The sequence below is a fragment of the Macaca nemestrina genome, chromosome 14 (genome assembly GCF_043159975.1).
Source record: "Macaca nemestrina isolate mMacNem1 chromosome 14, mMacNem.hap1, whole genome shotgun sequence".
Lineage (NCBI taxonomy): Eukaryota > Metazoa > Chordata > Mammalia > Primates > Cercopithecidae > Macaca > Macaca nemestrina.
The window spans coordinates 47,927,413-47,947,591 of record NC_092138.1 but is presented as its reverse complement, the minus strand read 5'-3'; the positions used below and the strand labels follow the sequence as shown (position 1 = coordinate 47,947,591).

The window sequence follows — 20,179 nt, the reverse complement described above, 5'->3', positions numbered from 1 at the left end:
CCGAGGCAGGAGTGTGTCTGGTGGATGAGAAACACCAATGAGTCAGTGTGACTGGACCAGAGAAGCAAGGGTGAAGGAGGTAGGAGAGAAAGTAATGAGGGCCAAATGATGTCAGGCCTTAGAGGTAATTTAACAGACTACGACCTTAACTCTGAAAGGGGGGCAGACAACAGAGATTTTAGCAGAAGAAGGACATTGACCAAATTATATTTTTACTGAATTGCTTTGACTGCTATAGAGTGGCAAAAGAATAAATATAGAGATAACTACAGCAATCCAAGTAGGAGAAGATGGTAGTTCAAAACAGGTGGTGGCATCAAGTAGAATAAGAACTGATTAGATTCTGGACATATTCTGAAGGTAGAGACAAGATTCTTTGCTGAACTGGATGAAGTATATGGCAAAAAAAGAGAAGCCAAATGCCTCTGAGGCTTAGGCTTTAGCAATTTGAAGGATGGAGTTTCCTTAATTAAGACAGGGAATGCCACAGGTAGAAAGATAGTCACTGTAGACATTTAAATGTGAGATGTACATTAGAAATATAAGTGGAGATGTCAAGAAGACAAGTGGATACCAGAGTCTGAGGACAGAAGTCTGGAATATAGAAAATTTTAATAAAAATGGCCTATTCTTATAGCCACCATATAAGACATCTACTACACAAAAGGCAACCCCTGTCTTTATTTAGCCACATGACTCATTGGAGAACTACTATTGGCTGAAAAAGAATTGATAGAAAGGGAGATTTCATAACACAGTAAGAAAAACAATTTCAAGCAATATGCCAATCTGACAGGCAAATATGTGTGCAAAGTAAAAGCCAGCAACCAAGAGCCCTTATGTCAGAAACACAAATCTTATTCAGAATACTCAATATAACTGTTGTAAATATAATAATTTTGTTCTCAAAGATGTGTGCTTCAGGAGAAAAGTCCTATGTGAAAGCCATTTACACACTGCTTACACATCCTGACTTTCTGCTTCTTACCATCTCTTGAAGCCACTGAATCTCTAAAGACAATCTGTGAGTTTGTCTGCAATTAATGGACTACTACAATTATGTAGTCCATTAATTGTCCATAAACGTCTGTGTTCACAGTTTATGCAGTGAAAACAATTTCTATTTATAATCTTTTAACATGCTGGCATCAAGCCTTCAACTGCACAAAGAGGGAAACCAATATCACACCATCAATGTGACATTACCCATGGTCTATCCCTGCTTCCTCTAATAGTGCTGGCATGACATGGTACATGGCTATCTCCACAATATCAGAGAACAGTTTTATAAGGCACAACTTAGTAAAACTAGAATGCAGCAGAAGCTATCACGTGACAAAGTCATTCTGAGTACTGTTAGAGATAATGGGTTTAGACTCTTGAAAGAAAATGCTATTTCCTTTATGAAGGGGAACATGCATGGTAGCTAAAAGCATAAACTTTGGAGCCAGACTCACTTAGGTTTGAATCCCAGATCAGTACTGGGCTATACGGCCGTGAACAAGCATCATCACTATTTGTAAAATCACTATTTGTAAAGTACCAGGCTATGTGGCCGTGAACAACCTCTCTATGCCACATCATCACTATTTGTAAAATAAGGATAATCATTGTACCCATTTCATGAGGGTTGTCAGGAACATTAAGTGAATTAATATTCATAAAGTCACTAGAAAAGTGCCTGGAACACAGTAAATCCTCTTCAAGTTCTGGTGAATAAACAAAATACAGATTTTTTTCTTTTAAAGTACACCTCCTTTCTCTTACCACTACCATTGGTGCGTGTTTTTCAAATTTTTAATAGCTTTTCAGAAATTGCTGGCAGCCGTTAAATATTTTTGAGTTTTATTCCCATAATTGTAGACTTGTTCTCTCTAAAGCTCATCTCTGAGGTAGTTTCTGAGGCATGCCAGGTCCCCCTGCCTGCCTTCCTGCCTGCCTTCGAGAAATTGCCTGCAGCATGCCTGGTAGAGTTCCAAGTTCTCCACAGTCAGCCAAGTAAGGTTTAGTGTTATTTTTCATCACCTTGACGTCAGTGAGAAATATCACTAAATTAATGCAAAAAAGATGTTCAATAGGATTTCATGAATAACTCAAAGCCCACTGCAAATACAGGATTGTCTATGATGTTTTGAATTGATGGAAATCTGTCTAGGGATTTCCAGCAATTCATAAACCAATTTTAGCTGACCGATGTAAAGTTTCGTTTTTTTAAAACCTGGCAAATTAGAATGAAAGTAGAATCCCTTCCAGGCAAACACCCTGAATTGATTCAATTATCATTGACAACTAACGAATTCACTGCAGGTATCAGCAAAAGTCCCTTACGGAGAAAGTCGACCACCGTGGCTTATGTCCAAACTCTCTTGACTTACCTTAAAACATCACCGAAGAAAGAATTGTCTCCACCTTGTTAGGCCTGCCTACACAGATTTCTAACTCCCACATTCCCTTCAGCCTTCACCACTGTCTTTGGACATGCTTTTTCCTGCATGTGCAAAAGTCATTCCACTTACACTCTAAGCTTGAGAACTTTCTCCCACATGTTTCTTGTAGGCTGCCAATATTCATCAGCAAGGGATTTAACATGAATCTTCTTTTGTTTTTTTTCTCTTGATATTTTGAGTTCCAGAGTCTGATGTAACACTTTTTTCTTCGTATATGAGCAATAACAAAAGCAAAGCATTTGGGTCTCAAAAATAATAATTTTGAGAACATTCTTTATGGGGGAATCCTTAATTTTCATATTTTACTGTGTTTTTTACTCAGGTTTTCCTCTCCTCCCTCCTTCCTTATTTTTTAGCATTATTGCTGCCTAAGCCTTGTCCATTCTGATATCAGAATACATACCTACAGCCTTCAGAAAGTTTGGCTCATTTTAAATTTCCTCACATGGTATATGCAGCGCAAACTTGTCAGGTCAAACTCATTTTCTAGAATTGATTCCTCAAGTTTGATTAAGCTGTTTGGTTTGCATAGCTTTGTCCATAGCTGTTTCTCCTGATCCTGGGAGAGTGAGTTGAATGGCCAGCTTTCATCAACTGGCCAACTTTCATCATTTCATGAAAAGTGCTGTCACTAATGATTTTTTTCAATGTGAAATTCAATGAATATCTTTAGCCTTCCTGTTACGTGATCTCTCAATGGCATGTGACACAAGTAAAGTGTTCTCCTCTTTGACCCCTAAGATTCTACCCTTTTCCTGATATTTTTCTTACCTCTTTTGATGCTTCTTGTAGGTCTTAATCTATCTCGAGCTTCTATTCCATTCTTCATATTTATGACATTTGTGTTTTATTTCTCTCTTCATTCAATAGAGCAACCTCAGCTTTACCCTTCACTACTCTCTAGCTATATGACTTTGAGAAAGTTATTTACCTTTTCTGTGCCTCAGTTTCCTCATCTACAAAGTGGAAAAACAGTATCTATCTCATAGGGTTGTTTAGTTAGATACTGAGTTAATAGTTACACAGTTACTTCATACTTTAATATCAATATATTTAATTTTAATATACGTAATAGTTAGAGGTAATCTTTTACAAGTCCTCAGAACAGTGACTGGCATATAGTAAGCAGTATTTCAATGTTTAATTTTTTAAATTAACTCCCATGGTGTCAACAAAATCACTCACATGCTGAAGACTTTCTGGATCCACATTCCAGTCAAGACCTCTCTCTCTAGATCCTACATACCCTCAAACTGAATGCTTTATTGGTACCTTGAGATCTAGCAGCTCTCATAATGCTTTTTTCTTTCTGCTCTAGCTCAAGAAGTGGCACCACCCAGCTGCCCAAGTCAAGACCCTGGACCTTAACTTTTTCTTTTGCCTCATCTACACATCTTACCATCAGTCTTGTTAAATCTCTTTCCTGGAAATATTTGGAATTTATCTTGCTGTCTCCAGTCTTGCCCAAATCCCATCTATCCTTTCCACTTCATCTGGAGTTTTGTAAGGTGTAACCAGATACTGCCCCATTAAGATCCTTCAACTATGTCCCCATCATAACCACTGCCACTGTCATTAGTCAGTAAGAGCCTAAATGCCTGGGCATGGCCTACCATGTCTTCCTACTGGACTTATTTTCCTTCGTCTCTTTTATTCCAACCAACTTTCATCCATTTTTCACAATCCCATCATATCTAAATGACTTACTTCCCTAAGTACCCCGTACTCACTCAGAACTCAGCTTTCATACATACTGTCCCACTCCTAATCTCCACAACTTTCTAGCTAATTCCATTTTTTAAAGCCAGTTGGAGAAAAAGCCCTGGACTAGACATTAGAACACCTGGGATTTCATAGCAGCTCCATCAGTACTGATTGACTGTACAAGTGCAAGCCATATACAAATGATGGTAGCTTTCTTTCTAATCCTCAGTATCCCTCTGACAAAGACGACTACTAATTCAACAAATAGATATTAAGCTCTTATATGCCAAAGCCTGTGCTAGACTCGAGGGATGAGGCAGTGAATGGATGGTATCCCTGCCTTCACAAGGTTTACATGGTAGAGGGGGATATCGACATTGAGCTAGTAAATTCCCCACAAATCTCTACCAAATGCAATAACTGCTCTGTGTTGTGCAACTATCTCCTCCTACTATGTATGCACACTTCTGTCACAGCTCATCACTATATTGCAATTACTGCGTTTCTGCACACATTATCTTAGGTTTCTCCCAAAAGGAAACAGTGAGACAAGAACATGGGTGCAGTTGGTTTTAGAGGGTATGATCTCAGGAAGCACAGGTGAGGAAAAGTGAGATAAGAAATAGGGGGGAAAAAACCCAAATGGGTATATTTGTGAGTATATAACTGTTATGGGCAACTGAGTCTCAGCCCCTCGAAATCTCTGAGAATCTGTATGGAACATACCTCAATGTTATCATACCAGGGAGTATGGGAGCTGAAGCACACTATCCCTATCAGTGGAATACGGCCCCTTGGGGAGATTAACTCCACTGCACTTTCAGATTGCACTTGCATGTAATCAAGCCACCAAGCCACAGGTGAGCTCAAGTGGACTAAGGCAAAAATGGGCAGGATCTTAATGACATCTACTACAATGTCCAGTTCTTCTGCCCGCCTAAGCACTGCAAAAAGTACACATTATCTATCTTCCTATTCATAGCACTTAGCAGAGTAGGATCCTAGAACAGGGTAACAACTAAATAAGTGTGCTGAATGAATGGGTAAACCTCTACTACATAAATGTGGTGAAATAAATACCTGCATCAGGTTCCCGGTGCTCTGGAACACTGAAAGCTAAAGGGGCACAGGTGATGGGACTTGTGTTGGGAAACTGTTTTCTTAGTGAATTATCACATAAAAAACTTACCATTACATGCCTAAATAATAATTTCTTCCTAGCTATTAATCCCATTTGAAGAGCTACATAGTACTGACAGTACTGATGGGGTGGGTTCACCAGTGGTATCAGGAAACAGTTGCATGGAAATAACCAGTGGTTGACTTTTCTTGGGCTCAACACTTGACTCATGGCTTTATGAAAACCCTGACCCCAACTTCTTACTTCATAAAAGAAAGTATCTGTATTTAACTATATGAGCACCTGAATGTACAAAACTGTCTGTTGAGAAAAGATGTAAGTTCTGTTTATGTCGGTCAGTCTAAAGTAGACTCTAAAATGTCTTGTTCATATTTTTAAATGGAGCTTGAAATTTTAGAGGTAAATATTTATTGACGATGATGATAGGTTTTGCACAGTTTTCTTTTTTGGCAGTCAATGACTTCCCATTTCACAGATACATAAAATAAGCACATAAAATCGTTTAAAAGGGCTTCTTGGACATCAAAAAACTCATACTAAACCTACTGATGAGTTAAGTGTAAATAAATGAGAAACACATGGATAAAATTTTCCTTAAATACATAAAGCTTTAGACATGAAGTGAAAAAGAGACTGACAAAACACATCTGGGGTTTTGCCCACTGCAAAGTTATTTTTAGTTTTGGATATTAAAACAAATTACAATTCAATGTGTCCAGTCCCAGTATAAAATCTTGATTTATAAAATAACTCTTGTCATTATGATGATCGGGAAGATAGTATAGACAGTCAGGAGAACTTAGCCCTGACCCAAGTGGGAGAAAATTCTTCAATTTCATTTAAAAGCAAAAGGTCAATTTTTTTTTCTGTTATTTTTAGCAAGGGAAGTTTAAAGAAATACATTTCTACACTTCACTTTGTAGAATGAACACGTGGAGAGAGCATCATTTTAGAGAAGAAAATTGCCGCTACCTGTTTTACATAAGTTAAAACTAGATCATATTTTAGAGGTAGATGTGAAGAGTATTTGCTTCACCTAAGTTTGTTCAACAAAGTTGATCAAAAATTAATAATATTCCCGAGTCAAATGATACATATTATGGGAGGGGTGGTTGAGTTGACTCTTATTCTTCATGTGGGCCAGATTCTTTTTTGCCCTTAACTATTACCTATAAGTAGGCATAGCAGGATGAGATCAAAAGAGAAGCTGGCCCTGGGCCTTTGCTAAGAACCTTTATTCAATCTGTTCCCTTTACCTAGCAAGTATAAAGGGCCATTGCCACTTAGCTTAGAGAGTCTCCATGCCTGAACAGCAGCTTGGTAGTCACCAAGAAAAGAACAGCAGCTGCTCTAATTCCATCACACAGGCATTTCCCCTACAAAAGAGACAGTGAATCACTAGCTCAAAGAGACCCCTCAAAGCCTCAAGCTCAGAATGTCTCAGGTAGGGGTTGAGGCTTTCTCAAAGGGTGGTACAAAGCAGGTATGCCACAGGAAATTATCTTTGGGCTTTATCCCTTGAATGAGAATGCTAATTTCAGTCCTAAACCCTGGTGGCCTGAATTATGGAGATTCTCTAAATCTGCTTAGTCTTGCACCATCCCTACCTGCAGCATTCTCTGGGCCACAGTTCGCAAATCCAGTTCCTTTTTGAGGAAACAACATGAAGAGGACTGAATGATCATGGAAGACCCTTGAGATGCCAGAGAACTGAGAATTAGACACTCTATAGCCAACTGCCCTCAGATCCAGGTGAGACCAAACAATGGCTGCACAAAATATTCAGAGAAATGGAGCCCTCAGGCACCCATGAGAATGCAATTAGAGGAAAACTGAGTAACTGAAAGTAGTCTCTAGGGAAAGAGGAAAGACTTAATGAAGAAAGAAAAGGCATCTAGAAGCTAGGGCTCCTTGTCTGCCTGTGGGGCTAGGCTTGGGGAGTAGCTTAACCTCACCTCCCTCTTTCTGTGTTCCTCTTTCTCTTTCTGGATCACTCTCTACTCTTCTCATATCCCAAGGCAATTTGCACACAACAGTGAAAAGTGATACTGTTTATGAAAGAAAATATGGTATCAGTCTGTCACTCTGCTCTCTTTGGTTTTATAGGCAGGGGAAAGTGGCAGTAGGGGTGTGACCATAGGTCACTCCCACGTAGATGTCAGAGGACTGCAGGCAACTGTACAATTGCAAGACCTGGTGCCATGCTGCTGACAGCTAAGAATTCAAGGGACACTGGGTTAAAGCTCCCAAGAATTAGGCTACATGTTTTTGGTAAACCTTTACGGTGGTCTAAAAGGCTGTCTGATACACTTCAAATGCATGTTTTGTTATTACCATGAATCTGTTTGTCCCAGGATGACTCCTTCTGAGATAAGCATCTTTTATTTATACCCTTTGAATATCAAAAAAATGGTCAAAAGACCATGTGGCCATGCCTTAAATTTGCCCTCAGGAAAGAGGGAATATGTGAGTCCTAAACTGAAGTTGGATGACAGGAAGGAGGATGATTTATTACCTGGGGCACTTAGTATTCTTCAGAATGTGCCAGACTAGCCAACATGTGATACACAGAAGTACTGCAGTCAGCTACTTCCTGGGCTACTGTGCACAGGCTCCAAACTCTTCCTGGATGACCTGCCGATTAGGAGTAAACACCTGAGTCTTTCTGAGGGATTCCTTTCTGAGGGAGTCCCCAGTCTCCTTACAATGAGAAAGGGAAAAATGAGGGTGTAACACACAGGAATGGCCAGATACGAATGTAAAGGAGGAAAGATTATTAGAATTTATTTCCTCCAATAAACTTCAAATTAGGCAAGGGAATTTGTCAACAAAATTGTATTCGACAAGTCTTAAACTTCTAATGTCTATGTATGCAGTTGAGAAGAGTCTTTTATGATACTGTAACTGAAGTCATTTAAAAATATTCCTGGTGAGTTGCAAAAAAACTACAGCATTGAGTAATTCCTATCAATTCATTACAGCCCAAAACTTTTAATAATTCTATACCACAATCAGAGACAACAATAAAGTGTATCCCTCCCCACCTTGTACACAACAATGCTTTCACGGGTAACTGCTGGTGAATTTCAACTGCAACATGTATTTTGATGATTTTTACTTTAATACTGAAAAGAATTTCACTTAAAATAGATAAATAATTATACACTGAAAAAGGAAAAAAAAAAAAAAGACCTAATTCTCTCATCAAAAGTCCATGATAAGGGATATTAAATGACTCATCACATTGACTAATTTTTACTTAATGTTCAAATAAATTCTAAGAATAAAAAAATAGTTAGAAATATCACTCTTGATATTGAGGATGCAGTATTTTTTAAATAAATGCAAGAAGTTAAAAGTCCAGGGCCTCTCCAACCTCCTATTTACTAGACACAGACCAATACTTTGTATTTTAAGCTTCTCTATGATCTGGCTTCCAAAAGCCTTTAAGATCATGATTCTCGGCCAGGCACAGTGGCTCACCCTGGTAATCCCAACACTTTGAGAGGCCAAGGCAGGAGGACATCTTGAGCCCAGGAATTCAAGACCAGCCTGTGCAATAAAGCGAAACCCTGTCTCAACAAAAAATTTAAAAATTACGTGGGCATGGTGGCACATGCCTGTATGCCCAGCTACTTGGGAGGATAAGGTGGGAAGATGTCTTGAGCCTGGAGGTTGGGGCTGCTGTGAGCCGTGATGGTGCCACTGCACTCCAGCCTAGGCAACAGAGTAGAACTGTGCTTCAAAACAAAAAACAAAAAACAAAAAACAAAAAACAAAAACCTCAAAACTCTTGCTTTTAAGAGTTAATGTGAATACTTTTTGCCCACTTCTCTCAATTTTAAGATTCTTGGATTTCGGAGAAAACTAAAGACCACGAATGTCTTCTTCAAAAGAGGCTTTCACTCTGGAAAGCCTTTTCTCAAGTGTAATAAAGACCTACTTTCAAAAATCATTAATTATAAAGCCACTTCCTATATGTTTTAGAGACAAGATTCTTTCAAGTGTCATTTAATTCTGTTTGCCCACCAGAAATCGGCAGCGGTTTGACGGCAGGAAACTGCACTGGAGGTCTCAGCACAGTGGCTGTGAAGAACAGGGCTGGTCATGATTGACTTCTGGCTCAGCATTTAACACTTGCTGGCGTAACTTTCTAATCTGTACCAGGTTATATACCTGCCTTCCAGTTAATGTCTTCAGGCATGCAGTTTGACATCAAATTCACAATGATTTAATGTTTGGGGTAAAAAAGGCAGCACATAAAACACAATCTGGACTTCATGAATCTTCCTGCTCTGAAGCTCAAAAAATTGGTATTTGCTTTTATTTTGTCGCTTACATTATTTGCAAGTCTCTAAACTATTTCTTTTTCTCCCTTTGAGTCCATATTCTTTTCAAATCCCAGAGCATGGTTACTAAAAATCATGTGATTTTTATGTTCATCTAGAACTTCAGCTCCTTATTGCCGGAAGTACTGCCATGTTCAGCATCACAATCAAATACTTCTCTCATTTAAGAGTATCTCTCACTGTGGATTTCTACCCAGGCAGTTTTGTTTCCGCTTCACGCATGCAAGGAAATGCTTCTGCTGCAGAAGGAAGAGGTGAATTCTAGTACTAACATAATTAAAATCTTCATTAGGATCCTGGGAATTGCAAAATTCATGTACATGGAGCCCATCAATGTAAAACTGCTGGATTAGGAGCCATCCAGCTCACAAAGCTTGAAGGGAGATGAGAACTATCATAGCCTTATATGTGGACCACTTCTATCTCCAAATCACAAGAGTAACTTACAAATATCTAATGCAGCCCACTACACCCTCCTGACAGGCACGGAGTGCTGCAGTTGTGCAAGAAAAATTAGGCATAGGCTTAATAACAGATATAATAAAAGACAAAAGGGAAGAATGATAAATAAAAATGAAAGACTATTCCCAAAGTGGCTTGAAGATGTTACATAAAAAAGCCCCAATCTATGTGGTCTACAGTCTATTTTTGTTAGTCAATAAAGTAAGTTTTGATGTGGGAATTACCAGGTATCTGTGAAATATTACCCTTTTAATACGTGGTGTTGGCAATATGCAGTCTATTTGATTATACAGTAATTAGACACTCAGGCCCATTCTTATCATCTAAACTTAGACCATTTTTCCTGCTGGCTAGAACCTCATCTAAAAGATGCAACTCAAATGTACAATTGCTGCTATTTGTCAGCTGTTCTGATAAAGCATTAGATATTTGTAAGTTACTCTTGTTATTGGTTGAAAATAACTAAGTAAGTGAAGGCGAGGGTGGCATTTTCAATGTCAAGAAGAGATTACGTAGATTCCATTTTAATTTGTCTATACTCTGTTATTTTGATCATTGGTAATTGTGAATTGGCTCTAGTTTAAAGCAAGATAGACAGAGATCTTAAACTCAGGCTGTCTTTACAAGATTCACAATAGTATGCCCTGCTTATTTGGGCCTTTTTTCCTTAGCACAATAAATGTGTGCTAAGCAGAGTTGAAACTTGTCCTGAAAAACCCATGGCCTCAGGGGTTCCATTGAGAAATGCTATGTGGGCAAACAAAGCTCTCTCTTTGCAGCTTTACAAATGATAGGTTTTCACTTTATAAGATGTTTTCACTGCATTCTTAAAGCATCTGCTGATGCAAAACAGCACGGGCCAGCAATGCCAGTTTAGCATTGTATCTGGAAACAAATGTCTATTCATGTGAGGCTCACGCTCTCCCTTAGTTAGCTGCTTTCATTCAGAAGCAGGGAGAACAAGATGCAAGTTAGGGGGCCAAAGCGAGCTGCCTGCCTTAAACAGTGTGACTCCCCTTTCCCTCAAGCACATACCACTATTCACTTGCCTGCTTAGTGATAGACTGGGTAACTTTAAACAAGCAGAGCAAGAAGCTCCCAGGGATGAAAGGAGGTGATGAGAGTCACCCTAGGAGTTCAAAGATAAGAAACATCTGTATATAAAATAATCTCCTGATTGATGTTGCAGAATAATCTTTTGCAGAACTGAGCATTCAACTGCTATAACTAAACCTATTCTTCAGCTGAGTTGTTTGACGAGTCTTCCTAATTTTTAGAACCCTGACATGGTACAGTGGGCCTGTGTTTTTTGTTCTATTCTCCAGAGGGAATTACTTGACTAATTTGTCAGTATGGTTTTCCCAAAAGGAAAAGTGACTATGCAGTATAAGATGTCACTAAGTTAAATAGAATTATGTCTATGTATACATTCTAGTGAGGTTGTATCTTTCTACAACATCTTCGCCATGGAAACAGCCCCATGACCTTTATTGCATTTGGCATTACTGGTAAGGTCTTCAAAGCACTCTTTGTGGGGCTAGTTTACTTTCTGCATTCTTGTTTCTATGTGATTTCTCCACTACAATAATATTCTTTCAAGTACCCTATTTTTCTCTCTAGGCCAAAACACTCCAGAAATTAAGAAGATGATATCTTATACAATAAGGGGCTTAGAAATGCTCCATCAAAATAAGGTGATTTCAATTTTGCAATATTAAGTAAAACAGTAAAAGGCATAACTTGAAAGATTGTGAAAACATGAACTGGTCATTGGTTGGGCAAGTGTCAGAGATGTTCCAGAGATTCAGCTTTTCCTTCTCTTTCTAGGCTATTCCTTTAAGATGCTGTCAGTCTAAACAAGTATAGCCAAGTTCTGATTATCCATAGCAATCAGGTCATGGATAATCAACACTTGTGGATCATAGAGTCACTGAAAGTTATGGCTAGAAGGAAACTCAGAGAGCATATATTCCACTTCACTTGTTTTACAGGTGAGACAACCAAGAGCAGAGAGGGTGTCCTGTACAAATTTACACGTCTCATTAGGGGTAGACCCTAGAACAGAACTGAGTTTCTGACTCACAGTACTCTCTTTCTACTCTCTCCCATGAATTATTTTTAGAGGGTATTTATTTTTTAGTTTATACATATGGCCTTGACCTCTTTCTTAAAAATAAATGTTTTTAGGGGCATAGTTACTGAGTAATCTCTAACTTACCTCATTAAGTCTGATTTATTTCACTTTTCTCCAGTCCACCCTTAGTTTGAAGCCTCATGTAGGTGATAAAATGGCCAGTAGACACGGGTAAGATAAAGAAAGCTTAGGGTAATAGTGACTTGCAAATTGAATATTTGAATAATGGAATGATTGAATTGAATAACTGATTACATTTCAGCTCTTTAAAAATTATTGTTATTTAAATTTCTTTAGATTTAGGGGGTACAAATGCAGTTTTGTTACAAGGATATGTTGCATAGTGGTGAAGTCTGGGCTTTTAGTGCACCCATCACCAGAAGAGGGTACATTGTACCCAACAGGTAATTTTTCATCCCTCCCTACCATCCATCCCTCCTGCCTTTTGGAGCCTTTGGTGTCTATTATTCCATTCTCTATCTCCATGTGTACCTACTGTTTAGCTCCCAGAGGTAGCCCAACACCCCAAGAATGGCCACCTGCAGGTTATGGGCAGCACTGGTGGTGATTGGAAGCTGGCAGACCAGGAAAAGAAAGGAAAAGAGCTAAAATGGAAATGACGGAGGCTCCAGTCCCTTCAGCACTAAACACCGTATAACCAAGTCCAAGGCTTTGCGGTTACGATGGAATTGCTCATCCTTGACTTCGTCCCTCTATTTGGGTGAAAAATTCATCAGTGGAAGGGAAGCACGCAGTAACTAGAGAGGGAAAAATGAGATTGTGACTACACTGCTAGTGGTATATCACATAAGATCATTCAGCAGAGAAGAGATCTGGAAACTGGGAGATACTGTTCACAACTCTGTCAAGAGTTGTGTGGCCTGCAGAGAATTAATAAATATTCCTAGGCCTCGGCTTTTCATGAAATAAAGAGATTGAACAATTAGTTCCCCAAGCATATTTCAAACAATATGAGTTCTGCAAGGATGTTACTATTTAATTGTATATGTGCACACACACACATGATCAAGTAACCTTGAGAATCTCTGGGTTATAAAATGTCAAACTGGTTTTGACACTAGGAAAATACACACTAGGAAAATCTCAGGACTTGCAATATGCTAATACATCAGAGATATCAGTATACACATCTCCAAAGTGAAGAGCGTAGCATGCAGCAATTCCTCAGAAATTCTTATTTATAGACCATCTATGGGTCTAGTGCTCCACAGAGCACACATTCAGAAACAAAGGCCTAGAAGATGTTTAAAGTCCCTTCCAGTTTTTAAGTTCTTGAGTAGAATTCCATGGAATATAGGTTGAAAGACCTAAATTTCACTTCAAAAAAAAATTCCTCATATCACATACAACATTGCTGTTTTTATAGCAGGCACTCAAATGCTATAATAAGCCTACAATGATAGATACTTTATAGCTAGTAAGCCTAAAATATGCAGTTCTCACCCTTAAAACTTGTTGTTCAAGCAGAGCATATAATCCTGTAATGCCCACTTGCTATAAGAAACTGGGATGGTTTTGTATCTACTTTTCAGAAATTCATATGCTGGCCTAAGAATAAAGAGAAAAAAAAGTGAGCTCTTTTATTTTCCTTAGATTATTTCTTAAAATATGTTCATCTTCTTGACATCATAAAAATCCCCTGAAAAGATTATAATCTCTTGAGAAAACATAGTCATAAGTATCTAACCCTGACTCTAAAAATATATGTACCATCTAATAAACTTAAAAAGTCATATGTTTTGCTACAAATTGTCCCTAAACTCATCAGCTGGCCTACTCCTGAGCATGTAAAATATGTACAATGAAGAGCCCAGATGTCTTTAATTTTCAATGAAAAAAAAGTGTTTTTCTAACATTCTGCAATCTAATTTGTTACCTATCACCAAAGATCTCTTTATCCTGGAAATTTTTGGCATCTTTGCTTATTATAAAATCCTGAGGAATATACAGAAACCATTTCTCACTAAACAGTCTACTTTTCAGACAACATATATAAAAGTGGCATAAGTACCCATGTATCGGGAGGAGAGAATACTAAGAGTCAAGGGTATCAGTTCAAATGTAAACAGAAATAACAGCTTTGTCATAATCAAGTTAGTGTCATAACTGGGCTCTTCATCTCTGGATTTTTTTCCTCTCTGACCGACCCTCCACACCGAATCATCTTCTAGCTCTGATTATACAAGTCTATTATTTCAAAACTTTTGAAAGCTGCCTGTATCTACAAAGCTAAGTACAAATTCCTTTACCTGCCATTCATTCCTTGATCATCGCTATAAGCTTTCTAGACTAATCTCTGTAACTTCCTTTTACATGCCAGACAGAAAAACGGGTCTATTTGGTATTGACTGAACACACTCCATGATTTCTCCCTTGGTACCTTTGTACAAACCAGCCCTCCTGTTGGATTGTTCACTCTGTTCTTTCTTCATGACCTACTCCCATATCTTGCTGGTCAAAATCTTACTCATCGTCCAAGACATTTTCCAATTTTAACTATTTCGTGGACTTTTCTGAATCCTTCAAGTAGAAGTGACCATTAACTAACTGAACCAAGACCCTCTTCTCATGCTGAACACATTTTTGAAATATTTGTGAACTGCCATATTTGTATATAATTCAAAAGATAAGACCTTGATATACAAGAAAAATACCATGTCTGTATCTCAGGCACTGGATAAATAATATTTTCAGAAATAAATTAATTAAGCATATAGACAAACACTTTAAATTATAAATAAAATAAATTGTTAAAAGCATTGAACAAAATTATAAATAGAAAGAAACAAGTGGCAGAAAAAAACCTTGAAATACTTTAAAGAAATTTGAATGTATGAAAAGATCAACTTAGGTTAGAAGACAGCAAGTTAACATTCATAAGGATTTCAAATGGCATACTTTTAAGGAGTGTCTCTAGCATATTCAAAAACAGACATGTTTTTTTTGAAAATATTATTAAGTAACACCTTTCTCAAAAGGTACTCAAAGAACAACATAAAAGAAACATAAAAATATGCCCACACACGGAGGCTAAATGAAAATTTCTGTCCTTGCCCTGCATACAGTAAGTTTTGTTTATCTACCTCTGACATCCCTATCACCACTGTTTACACCTATAAGCAGAACCAACCTTCTCACCAAGAAGAAACACCAATGTGAGAGAGCAATCCCATCCTCTGATCTAAAGTCAAGACACGCACACCTGCATGCGCACACTAGAGCCGAGGGCCAGCCGCTCTTCCTTTCTTTTTCTGACCAGCTGGATTCTCTACCACATCTTCTTACTCGAACTTAGTACATTTACTCAATCCTACCTGCAACAATTATCTACAGTGCCTTATCTCTCATCTCCTAGGCCTCCATCTTTTGCCCTTGTCTCTTTCCGATCTAAGTTCAGAGTAACCCTCCTTCCCAGGACCTTTGCTGGGAAGGGGCTCAACTAACAGATATTTTGATGGGAATGTTCTACCAGGGGAAAATTTTTTCAAACTTTTCAAGACACATAATCCATTTTCTTTTTCTTTTTTCTTTCTTTCTTTTTTTTTTGAGATGGAATCTCACTCTGTCACCTAGGCTGGAGTACAGTGGTGCAATCTTGGCTCAATGCAACCTCCACCTCCTGGGTCCAAGCAATTGTCCTGCCTCAGCCACCTGAGAGGCTGGGATTATAGGCACGCATCACCACGCCTAGCTTATTTTTAAATATTTTTAGCAGAGACGGGGTTTCACCATGTTGGTCAGGCTAGTCTCGACCTCTTGACCTCGTGATCTGCCTGCCTCAGCCTCCCAAAATGCTGAGATTACAGGCATGAGCCACCATGCTCAACCTACATAATCCATTTTCAATGCATTCATCTGTATTTCATTTAAATTAGAATCTACTTCTCTTAAAAGTATTATGTAGGACTTCTAGAAAGATGGTGAAAACTAGGCTGGTCTTTAAGAGACAATGTATCAAAATAGAAGAGAGAAAGAAAAAGAAAAGAAATCCCACAGACAACATATACAACAAAAGTAGGTGACAGCATATCCCCACAAATCAGGTGAGGACAAGCCATCAAGAGCCAAAAAACTGGAAAGGTATTAGTGTTTGTATGGGTCATGGCAGTGCAAAAAAAAAAAAAAAATGAGGACATTTGAAACTCGTAAAAGAGTAATTTCAAAAATACCCAACAGGTGTTTACTGGAAAACACGGGAGGTCAATTTCAGAACAGAAGCTGATACTGAAAATGTCTGGCCAATCCAATAATAATGAATATAACCAGTTCCTGGTAAGGTATGAAGTGGCTGGGGCAGGATGGCACCTGTGATATTCAAAACTAAACAGCCAGGACTCCCTTATAGGTCACGGATCCACATTGAAAAGAAACTACTAGGAGTGGAATCAAAATTTAACAGAAAAAGGAAAACAAAGATGAAGTAAAGAGAAGGTCCAGAAAAAAAACAGGGAGGGGAATAGACTCAGGAAATTTCAGAAATCAAGTTTCTATGAACAAATAACAGAATATGGAGCTCTGTGAACTTGAAAAACTACTCTGATGCAAGGATCCTTCTGAAAGTTCAGGGAAATTAGCCGGGCATGGTGGCCCATCCTTTAAAGTCAAGGCATATACACCCTGTAGTCCTAGCTACTCTGGTGGCTGAGGCAGGAGAATTGCTTGAGCCCAGGAGTTCCAGGCTGCAAGGAGCCATGATCATGCCACTGTACTCTAGCCTGGGTGACAGAGCAAGACTGTCTCTCAAAAACAAAAACAAAAAAAGTTTGGGTAAACAAATTTCACATACAAATGAGTAACATAAAAATAATGTGGCCAACTCCCAAGCAAAGTTACTGAAAACCAAAAAGAACAAGGACTGATTGATATTCCTACAGACAAGAAAAGTCTGAAGGACATGTCCACAGAACAGTCTGAAACTGTAACAATCTGTATAAAAACAGCCTAAATAATATTAAGAAAATGAAACAATACATAAAGGATATCAAGTTTGAATTAGACAAACTCAGAAATGAAGTGATTGCACTCAGAAAACAATTAGAAACAGAAGAATAATTATATCAGAAATAAAACTAACTTAAAAGGAACATGCCTTCATAAAAAGAAGGTGAAAAGGAGGGAACTTTAAAAAATGAAAAAGAAAGGAAGAAAGAAAGAAAACTGATTCAAGAGAAAGGGACAAATATTGAAGACAGGTAAAAAAAATTTCAATATACAGATTTAGTCCCTGAAGAAAATAAATACAAAGGAACAGAAAAAAAACACTAAAACTGTATTTGTAAAAATTTCTGGAATTAAAAAAAAGAAGTTTCATATTAAATGTAACACCCCATATCTGAGAATATGAACCTCCAGAGCAACCAAAACCAAGGCATAGCCTAGTACAATTACTGGGTGTTTATATAAATATATATGTGTGTGTATATATGTATATGTGTGTGTGTGTGTGTATATATATACACATATATTCCATTTGCAGGAAAGCAAAAACAGCCAGTGACTTACTTGCAAAAGAAAATGAGACTATAATCAGATTTTTCAAGAGCAACACCCCAGGCAAAAATGGAGTAATATATTTAAATACTCAAGGACAGATAATGTAAGCCAAAGCTTTTATATCCAGCAAAGCTGATCTCCAAATATAAAGGGCACCAAAAACAAACAAACAACAACAATTAAAAAAAAAAAAACTGCTGTCAACCTGCAAAAACTCATGCAATGGACTTCTTCTAGATAGGATGAAATAAGCAGATTAATCCTCCCACCATAGATGACAAAACTGAATCAAATATATAAGGCAACTCTCTTCAGACATTAATCAACAGACAGCACAAAACTATAATCCTTAGGGGACAGAAACTCACAAAGTGAGCCCCAGAATTGACATGGATCTTTGTTTAAGGACATTTATCAATTCTCTATTGTAGTTCAGTGAGTTGGAGTCCTAGCTAAGCACTGTGGTCCTGATGAGATTACAATGCATGGATCAGAATTCAAAGTAGGTGAATTGGCTGGAATCCTTAGGGTAGGACACCAGAAAGTAGAGAGAGGCACAAAGAAAGTGCCCAGAATTCTAACCAGTGAAATAGGGCAAGACACAGAAATAAAAGGCTTACAGACAGGAAATGAAGTTGTTAGCATGTCATGGTTTGCAGATAACACTCAAGGATCTTCCGAAGCAATTAGATTTAGTAAGTTAATTTAGCAAAGTTGCATAATACAAGGTCAATATATGCAAATCAATTACATGTTTCTAGACTAGCAACAATATTTGGAAAATGCAATTTAAAACAATACCACTTATCATAGCTTTGAAATAAATTTAACAAGAGTTCTCAGTTCTGTATACTGAATACCACAAAACAATGCAAAGATAAATTAAAGATCTACATTTTAATAAAGATATATCATGTCCATGAATCAGAAGACCCAAAATTGTTAAAATTTCCTTTTTATAAATGAATAAACTGATTATAAACCTTATATGGAAATGCAAAGAAACCAGTCAAAATAGTCTTGAAAAAGGAAGAACAAAGTTGGATAAGTCAAACTACCTGTTTTCAATACTTATTACAAAGTTGTATAATCAAGTCAATATAGTATTAGAATAAAGATAAACATACAGATAAATAGAACAAAATAAATTCCAGAAAATACCCGTAATTTATTTTTTACAAAGGCTATTGTAATTCAATGGGAGATTGGATCATCTTTTCAATAAATGTTTCTGTAAAAACTGTGTATCAATCTGGAGAAAAAATAAACCTTGATCTCTAATTTACATTGTATATAAAAATTAATTCAAAATGGATCACTAACCTAAACCTAAAAGCTAAAAACTATAAAACTTTTGGAAAAAGCATAGGAGAAAATCCACACCATTTTGGGAGAATGCAAAGATTTCTCAGTATATACACTCAAAACAATAACCATAGAAGAGAAAAAAGTGAACAAATATGTTTGACAAAGAACTTGTACTGGAATATACAAAGAATCTTTACAACCTAGGAATGGGAAGATAAGAACTAAATGTAAACATTCTGTAAAAGTCTCACAAAAGGAGCTACAAATACTCTACAAAGATGCTCAACATTATTAATCAGGAAAATGCCAACTAGAACCATAATGAGAGATATGCATTAGATTGATGAAAATTGTACACTGCATTAGATTGATGAAAACTGTAAAGACAGAGCATACGAAGTATTAACAAGGATGTGGAGCACCCAGACTTTTATACAATTCTGGTTGCAGATAAAGCAGTGTAATGACTTTGAAGAATACACTGGAAGTTTCTTATAAAGTTAAATATACAGTTACCATATGACCCAGAAATTCTATTCCTAGGGATTTACCTAAGCAAAACGGAAATTTTTGGCAGCCAGAATGTTGTACGCTGAAGTTAATAGCGGTGTTACTGCTAAAATCTCAGAAATAGCCAAAATCCAGAAACGCAAATATCTATCAAAAGATGAATAGATCAACAAATTGTAATATATGCCTACAATAGAATGCTACACAGCAATATTTATACACACAACATTCAAAAATGTTATCCTACACCAAAGAAACCAGAACCAAATGAGTACATACCACATGATTCCATGTATATGAAACTCTAGAAGAGATTAATCTAGTAACGTTAGCTTAGAACGGGGATCAACGTTGGCTTGGAATGGGGATGGGTAACTGACTAAGAAGGTGGACAAGGGACTATATTTTGATGATGGAACTGTCATGTATCTTGACAGTATATCTGATACAAAGATGAATACATTTAACAAATCTCATCCAAAAGCATACTTAAAATGGATGCCTTTTATGATATGTACATTATACCTCAACAAAGTTGATTTAAAAGCATACTAAGATGACAAAAAAAGTAGTATATACCATATTATTTATATGTGTTCTAGAGTTGGTA

At 37.4% G+C, this 20,179-nt stretch overlaps 1 protein-coding gene and 1 long non-coding RNA gene across 4 annotated transcripts in view; one reads left to right on the top strand and one right to left on the bottom strand.

Moving 5' to 3' along the window:
• Positions 1 to 20,179, bottom strand: part of LOC105489066 (ADAMTS like 1) — a 950,014-nt gene that overhangs the window by 752,367 nt on the left and 177,468 nt on the right. The window lies entirely within an intron of this gene.
• The window catches only part of LOC105489065 (uncharacterized), a 40,646-nt gene continuing 32,045 nt past the window's right edge, over positions 11,579 to 20,179 (top strand). Inside the window, exon 1 of the long non-coding RNA XR_011612618.1 lies at positions 11,579 to 11,611. This is a non-coding gene — a long non-coding RNA (uncharacterized lncRNA). The remainder of the gene's footprint in view (positions 11,612 to 20,179) is intronic.